The following is an 8,291-nucleotide window of genomic DNA, read 5'->3' on the forward strand; positions in this document are numbered from 1 at the left end:
AATTGTCATGTTCCCATAATTACTCCATGTTGTTTTTCTTGCCAACACATTGATATATGTGGATTTGATTCTCATTCCCACTATCCTTTGTCTTAGTGAAATAGAATTTGTTAGGACCGAAAATAAGCAGGTGTAAACGCGGAAGCTAGCAAAGCGAACCTCAAAAGACCACGAGTAAGAAGACAACGAGAAATATACCAAAAGACACAAAGATTTAACGTGGTTCGGTCAATCGACCTACGTCCACAAAGGAGATGAGCAATCCACTATAAATATGAGAGTACAAAATACAGAGGAAACAACCTCAACCAATTCACTCAGAATACATGGGAGGTTCACACAAGTGATAACGTATCAAGCTTGTGACCCACAAATTCTCCCTCTAACCAAAACTCTCAAAGCCCTTAAGACTACATTGTGAATGCTGATTAAGTTAGAAGGAACATGCCTCTATTTATAGAGTCCTAAACCTTTTCCTACCAGAAAAAGGATTAGTCAATCCAAAACCTTTTCCTAAAAGGAAAACCTATTTATGGTAAGAAATCAGGAATAAAACCTAACAGAATTTTCAAGGACTCATCTTTGTTCTTCTCAGCAAAGTGTTGATGTAGTTTTCGATATTTTTTTATTGCTATTTTTGCTCGCCTTAAATTCTCCTTTTTCATTCATCTATATGCAAATCAATTCATATATGAGAATCCATTGTTGTAATAAGAAAAGGGGGGAAAAGAGAGTTATTTGTTTTGTTCTTCTTTTCGAAATTTGATTTTGAATTTAAGAATACTCAAGTGAACTAACTTAAATTTCTAAGTCAATCTTTGCTTCAATTTTAGGTAATCTTTTTACTTTATTTTTTATTTTTCTATTTGAGTAACCAATGACAACTATAAGATATGAATTTGAACAATTGATATAAGGAATCGAGAATTACACATATTTGGATTTAACTTTTGATAAGTTCAACTCTTCAATTTTTAGATTTGATTTCTTAATTTTGCATCTTCATATGTTATCCCCTGATTTTCTTTTCGTTGTTCAACTTTTTTTTCTCCCGTTTCTAAATTTGGCTCAATAGATAGATTTATAGAGCTTTAAATTTAGATATAGTAGCTAGGAATAAAATGAGAGAATAAATATTCGTTTGATTTCAGCATCAATTCGCACATTGGTATTTTATAAATCATTTGATCTAGACTTTGTCCTCTAGGAAAACTTTGCTCTAACTTCTCTCTAAAATATATACAGCAACGGTAACTATGCAAACAAAGGAACCCCTACCCCTCCCCCCGATCCACCTTGCTGCATCCAAAGAAAACCTAGCAGCAACCCAATCTCAACCACAACCCACAACCCCACCTGAGCAAACAGTCATTGGGACACCCACCACTCACAGCCCTCTTCTTTCGATCTCTATATGAGAACCCAATACCAAAACACAACTCCCTCAGAATCAACCCAAAGTATCCTCCAATTTTGATAGGCAAATACAAAAATTAGACAAGAAAAAAGAAACTATAGTCTATCAACAACATCAAGAGTTGTGTCAAAACATTGAGCACAAAATGATACCTCCCAAATTCAAGACAGTTATGGCACACAAATGAAGGCTACAATTCAGGATGGAAAACAAGGCATTCCAGTGGGTAATAGAGGAAATGAACAGTCGGTTTATAAACCAACGTTCGCAGCAAAAGTTCAAGCCAAGCTATTCAACGTCAATGACAAAACACAGCAAGTTAGTATTCGGCGTGGAACTCATTTAGGTAAACATGCGGTCTACTTTTCCTCCGAGGATTACTTTATTAATTTAGCACAAGAATGCAAAGATACTCTTATTGGAAAGTTCCATCGGGATTCACCTACAATGGATGAGATTAGGAAAGTCTTTATTAGACAATTCCAATTGATTGGGTCTGTGAAAATTGCTTTCTTCGATTATCGACATGTCTACTTAGATTTCACTAATGAGGTGGACTACAACCATGTTCTCTTTAAAGAATTCGTTGACATTGATGATCCTATGAAAATACTCAAGTGGAGTCCTTGTGTGGATTCTAGTTCATCAATTACCATGTCATCTATTCAAATGACATATCATCTCTAAATTGGTAAGTGATGTGGGAGTGGCCATCGCACCTGATCAAGCCACATATTCTAAATCTCGTGGTAATGTTGCTAAAGTTAAGGTTGAAATAGATCTACTGAAATCAAGACTGGATAAAATCTGGCTAGGATTTCATAGGTTAGATGGATCTGAAGATAGTAAGTGGCTAGACATAGAGTATGAAAAGGTTCCAAGATATTGTCTTTACTGCAAGATGCAAGGTCATCTTGAATCTCAATGCAGAAACAAAACGATAGAGTTAAAGCTCAAAAGGAAGAACAAAACAAGAAAGAAAGAGAAATCAGATAAGAGAAGAATTTCAAAGATGAAGATGGTTTCCAAACAGTCACTAGAAGAAGGAATTCAAATGCCATGAAAACTGGTCATTCTCATCAACAAGAGTACAAGTGTGATCAACCCGAAGATTCAAAAGTGAATAGAACCATCAAGCCCTATAATCCAAATAGAGGCATTAGCATAAATAAACCCAAGGAGAATGTCAACACTAATGCTCTAAAGGAAGTACAAGGAAAAGGAAAGGATAAAGTCTTCTCTGATTGTCTTGCCCAAGAGGAGTCTCATTTAATTCAAAATATGCAGACCACTTCGCAAGGAAATGGATTGATAAGAATGCTTCTAACACCCAGTTGAAACAAAGGATCAGCAAAACCAAGAATGATAATGAGAAATACAACGCCAATATCAGCACAAATCAGGTTCAGATTCAAATTTCAGTTCGAAACAAATAAATATAGGTCAATCATCACAAGAAAAGAAAACCACAAATAACAAGCAAACTGATCAAAATACTCTCCGTCAGACCTCAAAACAGAAAGTTGCTCAAGATAAGTATCTCAAATTGATAAGTGGGACTACCTTGGAAAATAATCAAAGTGTGGAAACCAAATTTCATCTCAAACCTGGGGAACAATCGAACATTTCAGAAGGTGAGTATAACAGCTTATCTGATGAAAATTATGTTGATCAAGAAGAAAGTTCAGATTATAGTAGAGACTACGCTAGTTTGGACAGTGAGGATAGCAACAGTGACAGCCAAAAAGAAGCTTTAATAGAGATTCTCAACTCCCGAGCTTTAGTGGATGTCGCAGTGAATAATGCTTTTGATAATACCATTACATATGGCCACTTATCCCTAAAAGGCAGAGGTAGAGGCAGTGGAAGAGATAATAATAGAAGGGGCAGAAATTCAATAAGAGACAGAGGAGGCAATCAACAATTCCAATGGTCTGATAAGACTTCAAAGGGTTCTAATTCTCTCAATGTTGATCATGTTAAAGTCTCTTTATTGGAATATAAGGAGCATAAATTTTGGTGGTGCTCTAGAGAGACTTAAACAATCTATCAATTCTGAAAAGTATCATATCATTGCTTTAGCTGAATCTTTCCAAACTATTGATAAATTTAAAAAATACAGAAAACTGTTGGGTTATCAAAATGCATGCTCTAATAGTAACAGCCAATTGTGGATTTTTTGGGATTCTAATACTAATTGTGTTATTAAGGAGGAAGATGAACAACAAAACTCTTGTGAAGTTAATGTACAGGGTTCTATCCTTTTAATTATCTACATTTATGCTAAATGTGATGCTAATACAAGAGTTGACCTTTGGAATAAGCTAAGGAGCATAAGTTCAAACTACGATCTTCCATGGGTGGTTAGTGGAGACTTCAATTGTATTGTGGATCTGGCTGAGAAAAAAGGAGGCACACCTCATCGAATGTCCAAGAGATTGATTTCATGCAATGCATAATGGACTGTAATCTCATTAATGCAGGATTATCTGGATCTCCTTTTACATGGTGCAATGGTTGGGCTCCTGACAGAAGAGTTTGGGAAAGGACAGATAGAGTCCTTACTAATTATAAATGGGTTAATCTGTTTGACTCCACTAATATCAACTTCTCATCAAAACAGGTTCTGATCGTTCCCCTTTGTTCATTACGGCATCCAACCATACAAGGAATCATATCAAATATTTTATGTTCCTAGATTTTTGGACGAAAAAACCTGATTTTCGAAGTGTTGTTGAATGTGCCTGGAACATTGAAGTGACTGGTACACCCTTATGGAAATTTCATCTCAAGCTTAAGTATGTTTCTAAAGCCTTATCTGATTGGTCAAGAAACGCGGTTAGGAACATTTTCAATACAATTAAAGCTTAAAAAAAAGAGTGGCAGATATGGAGGCTAAGTCAATCATTGATAATTCTAAATCTATCAGAACAATTCTTAATTATGCTAATTTGAGCTTGTTCTTTCTTACAAAAAAGAATAATCCTTCGGGGGACAAAAATCCGGCATAAAGTGGTTTGTAGAAGGTGAAGTCAGTTCCAAGTTCTTTCACTCTGTGATTAAAGGCAAAAAAAGACGACTTAACCTGACTACTATTAAAGATGATCAAGGTGAGTGGATAGTCGGGGAAGACAATATTGTTGAAGAGGCCATAAAATTCTTTAAAAAACATCTCTAAAGAAGACACTGTCAAGGATAGTAAAATCATGGAGTGTATTCCAAAGTTGATCACTGAGGAAGATAACATCAATCTGATTGCTCCTACTTCATTGGATGAATTAAAAGACATCGTATTTTCCATGAGCACTCAAAGTGCGCCAGGACCAAATGGAATCTCAGGTAAGTTTTACCATTCTTGTTGGAATAAACATGATCTGCTCATGATGGTACTTGATTTCTTTGTTGGTACCCCTCTTCCTCGATCTCTTAGTCACTCTTGTCTAGTTATGATTCCTAAGGTTGAAACCCCTCAACAGTTCACTGATCGTAGACCGATTAGCCTTAGTAATTTTTCTAGCAAGATTATCTCTAAATTGCTTAATCAAAGATTGTACCCCCTTATGAATAAAATTATCTCTCCTTAGCATACTAGATTTATTAAAGGTAGGTCTATCTCCGACAACATCTTATTAACTCAAGAATTGGTTCATAATATTAATCAGTCTCCTAATTTAGGCTATTTGGTTATAAAATTTGATATGACCAAGACCTACGATAAAGTAAATTGGGATTTTCTCTGTCTTATGCTAAGAAAAATGGGCTTCTCTGACATTTGGATTGATAGAATTTGGAGACTCCTTTCTAACAATTGGTATTTAATAAATATCAATGGTGGAATACATGGCTTTTTCAAATATAGTCGTGGATTAAAACAAGGTGATCCCTTATCCCCATCTCTTTTTGTTATCTGTGCTGAGTTGTTGTCTAGATCGTTAACTATTCTCCCTAATGATGGCTTTATTCCTTACTTTGCGCAAAAAAAGGACCTTTGATTACGCATCTTTGTTATGCTGATGATACCATTCTTTTTTCTTCTGGAGACCAACCATCTTTTAATATGATGATGAACAGGCTCAACATGTATGAAAAAGTATCTGGTCATCTTATTAATAAAAATAAATCTGGTTTTCTTTTATCGGTTAATTTTCCTCTTGATTATATTCATGATGTGGAGAATGTCACAGGGTTCTCTCAATTAAAATTTCCTTTTCAATATTTGGGGTGCCCCATTTACAAAAGAAAGAATAAAATTGTTTACTTCAACAACATGGTTGCCAAAGTTTCTCACAAGCTTCAAGGATGGCAAGGTAATTTTCTATCTTACGGTGGCAAAGCTACCCTTATCAAGTCTATTTTATATTCCCTTCCTCTCCACCTACTGTCGGTTTTATATCCTCCTAAAGGTGTCTTAAATAAAATTGAGAAGATCTTTAATAATTTTTTGGGGGCTTTGAGCATAATAAGAAATAACATCATTGGAAAGCTTGGCATGATCTTTCTTACCCTATTGTAGAATGTGGTGTTGGTTTCAGGTCATTAAGAGATTTTTGTAACATCTTTTCTGCAAAGATTTGGTGGAATTTCAAAACTAAACATAGTCTGCTAAGACATTTTCTTCAGACTAAATATTGCAAGAGAAAACATCCGGTCATGAGAAAATGGTGTTATAGCCAATCTCAAAATTGGAACTTATGGATGTGAAAATTCAGGCTGAATAATCCATTTTGTGGAAGATCGCAAAAGGTAATGTTTCCTTTTGGTGGGATAACTGGCCAGGTAAAGGAGCCTTGGCTAAACTCATTAATTTTGATAACGCTCCTAGAAGCATCAAAGTGAATGATTTTTTTACTAATACAGGTTGGAATATTTCTAGCCTTAATGATGAACTCCCTAGCAACATCACTAATGATATTAAGGATATACAAATTCATCCTAATATGAATTATTGGCCTATTTGGACTGTTGAGTCTACATGTGTTTTTTCTTGTAAAAGTACATGACATTTTATGAGAGCTCACAAGGCTCATTCTTTCACCTCTTCTATCATTTGGCACAAGAAAATTCTGTTCAAGATTTTGTTCTTTATGCTTAGAATGATGGAAAATAAATTCCTACAAATATGGCTCTAAAAAACTAAAATTCCTATCCCGTCTATGTGTTCTTGTTGCAATATTCATGTAGAGGAAACTACTATGCATTTCTTTGGTAGGAGTCAAACTGCTACTCAAGTTTGGTCTTACTTTTGTTTGAGTTGTGGCATCCAATTTTGGCAACTTTAGACAAATTGTCATGTCTTGGTGGCTTGCTATAACCAAGAATAAGATTCACAAAGCTTTTATACAATGTTTGTCTGCTATAATTAGTTGGTAAATTTAGAAAAACAGATAAAGTGCACTATATTATTAAACAGGCCATCAAAATAATGCATATGCTTATCAATAGTCTTTTTCCTATCTTTAGCACTCATCTTGGATGGCGCAAACTCTGTAGCAATATTGAAACAGCTAAGCAGGTGATCAAGATCAAGATCAAGAAGGTTCTATGGAAGAAACCAGATAGTGGTTGGCATAAACTCAATACAGATGCTTGCAGCATAGGTAATCCAGGTAGTGCTGGAGGAGGTGGAATCATTCGAAACAGTGATGGAAGTTTCAAGCTTGCATATACATAAAAATACGGAGTGTGTAGTAATAATGTAGCTCTATTCTTCGAGGTGTAAAAATATGCTCTATAATGGGTCTCTCAACGTGATTGTGAAAGCTGACTCCCAACTCATTATCAACATGATTAATCACAAAATGAAGAGTTTTTGGGAGATTTTTTTATGTTATTGATCAGATCAACCAACTCTTCAGTGGAAAAAACTTTATTTTTGTGCGTTCTTACAAAGAGGGAAGTATAATAGCTGATCACTTGGCAAATTTGGGAGAATCTACTAATGAGAATCTCATAATAGACTACCTTAGTTTTCTCCCTCCATCTATCAGAGCTTTGTTGAGTTTGGATCAACAAGAAATTCCTAACTTCAGGTTCAAACAAAGAAATAACCATTTTGTGAATAATGATGTTGGCCTTGGATAGTTATATATTGATATTGTCTTTTTGCATAGCATCCACTTGTATAAGTGGTAGTAGTCCTTGGAAGACTATCATGATCTTTAAGCTAATGTTTTTGTCAAACTTGAGCAAAGAGATAGTTTACCTCTTCCTTTTTCTTGTTCTGGAGGCTATGGTCTATGTCCTTCTCCATGTACTCATTTTCTTCTTTAATTTACAGGTTGGGGTCAATGTCTGAACCCCCAAGATAAATTGTTTTTTATAAAAAAAAAATCGCACATTGGTGGATCTTTTAATTGTCTGATTGTTATGATCGTAATTTTTATTTCTTAAGTCTTAAATTGAGAATTTATGATATGTTAGTTTAATTTAATTTTAAAGTGAGTCTCTATCTCTACCGGCAAATGAATGCTTTTTTTATTTTCTTTTAATGTCCATGTTGAAGTATTTATCTTGATTAGTAGTTTTGTTTTCATTTAATCATGTATTACAACAAGAAGAAGTCCAAGACGATGGAAGAAAGTGACCTAAACAATTTTAATTGAATATGTTGCACCGACCTGCAAAGACAAAGGTATTTAATAGCAATGATATGGATAATGATACAACCAATATGCAACAAGTAGCATTATGATTTTTAAAAAATGATGTAATTGAGACTCTCAATTAAATCATGGAGTGACATCATTTGTATGTTAAGAAATTAGATAAATCTCATGTTCTATGCAACATTCTTCTGATTATATTTATTATTTCATTCAATACGAAGCATCATATTTGTTCATATAATTATATTTCCTCTAATACAAAGTATTGT

General features: G+C 34.5%; 1 long non-coding RNA gene across 1 annotated transcript; it reads left to right on the forward strand.

The window, feature by feature from the left end:
• The first annotated feature begins 1,118 nt into the window (after positions 1 to 1,118).
• On the forward strand, positions 1,119 to 7,624 carry LOC107016882. The gene is made up of 2 exons (XR_003577882.1): positions 1,119 to 4,756; positions 5,602 to 7,624. It is a non-coding gene; the product is annotated as an uncharacterized LOC107016882 (long non-coding RNA).
• Positions 7,625 to 8,291: the final 667 nt, after the last annotated feature.

This window comes from Solanum pennellii, chromosome 4 (assembly GCF_001406875.1).
Source record: "Solanum pennellii chromosome 4, SPENNV200".
NCBI lineage: Eukaryota > Viridiplantae > Streptophyta > Magnoliopsida > Solanales > Solanaceae > Solanum > Solanum pennellii.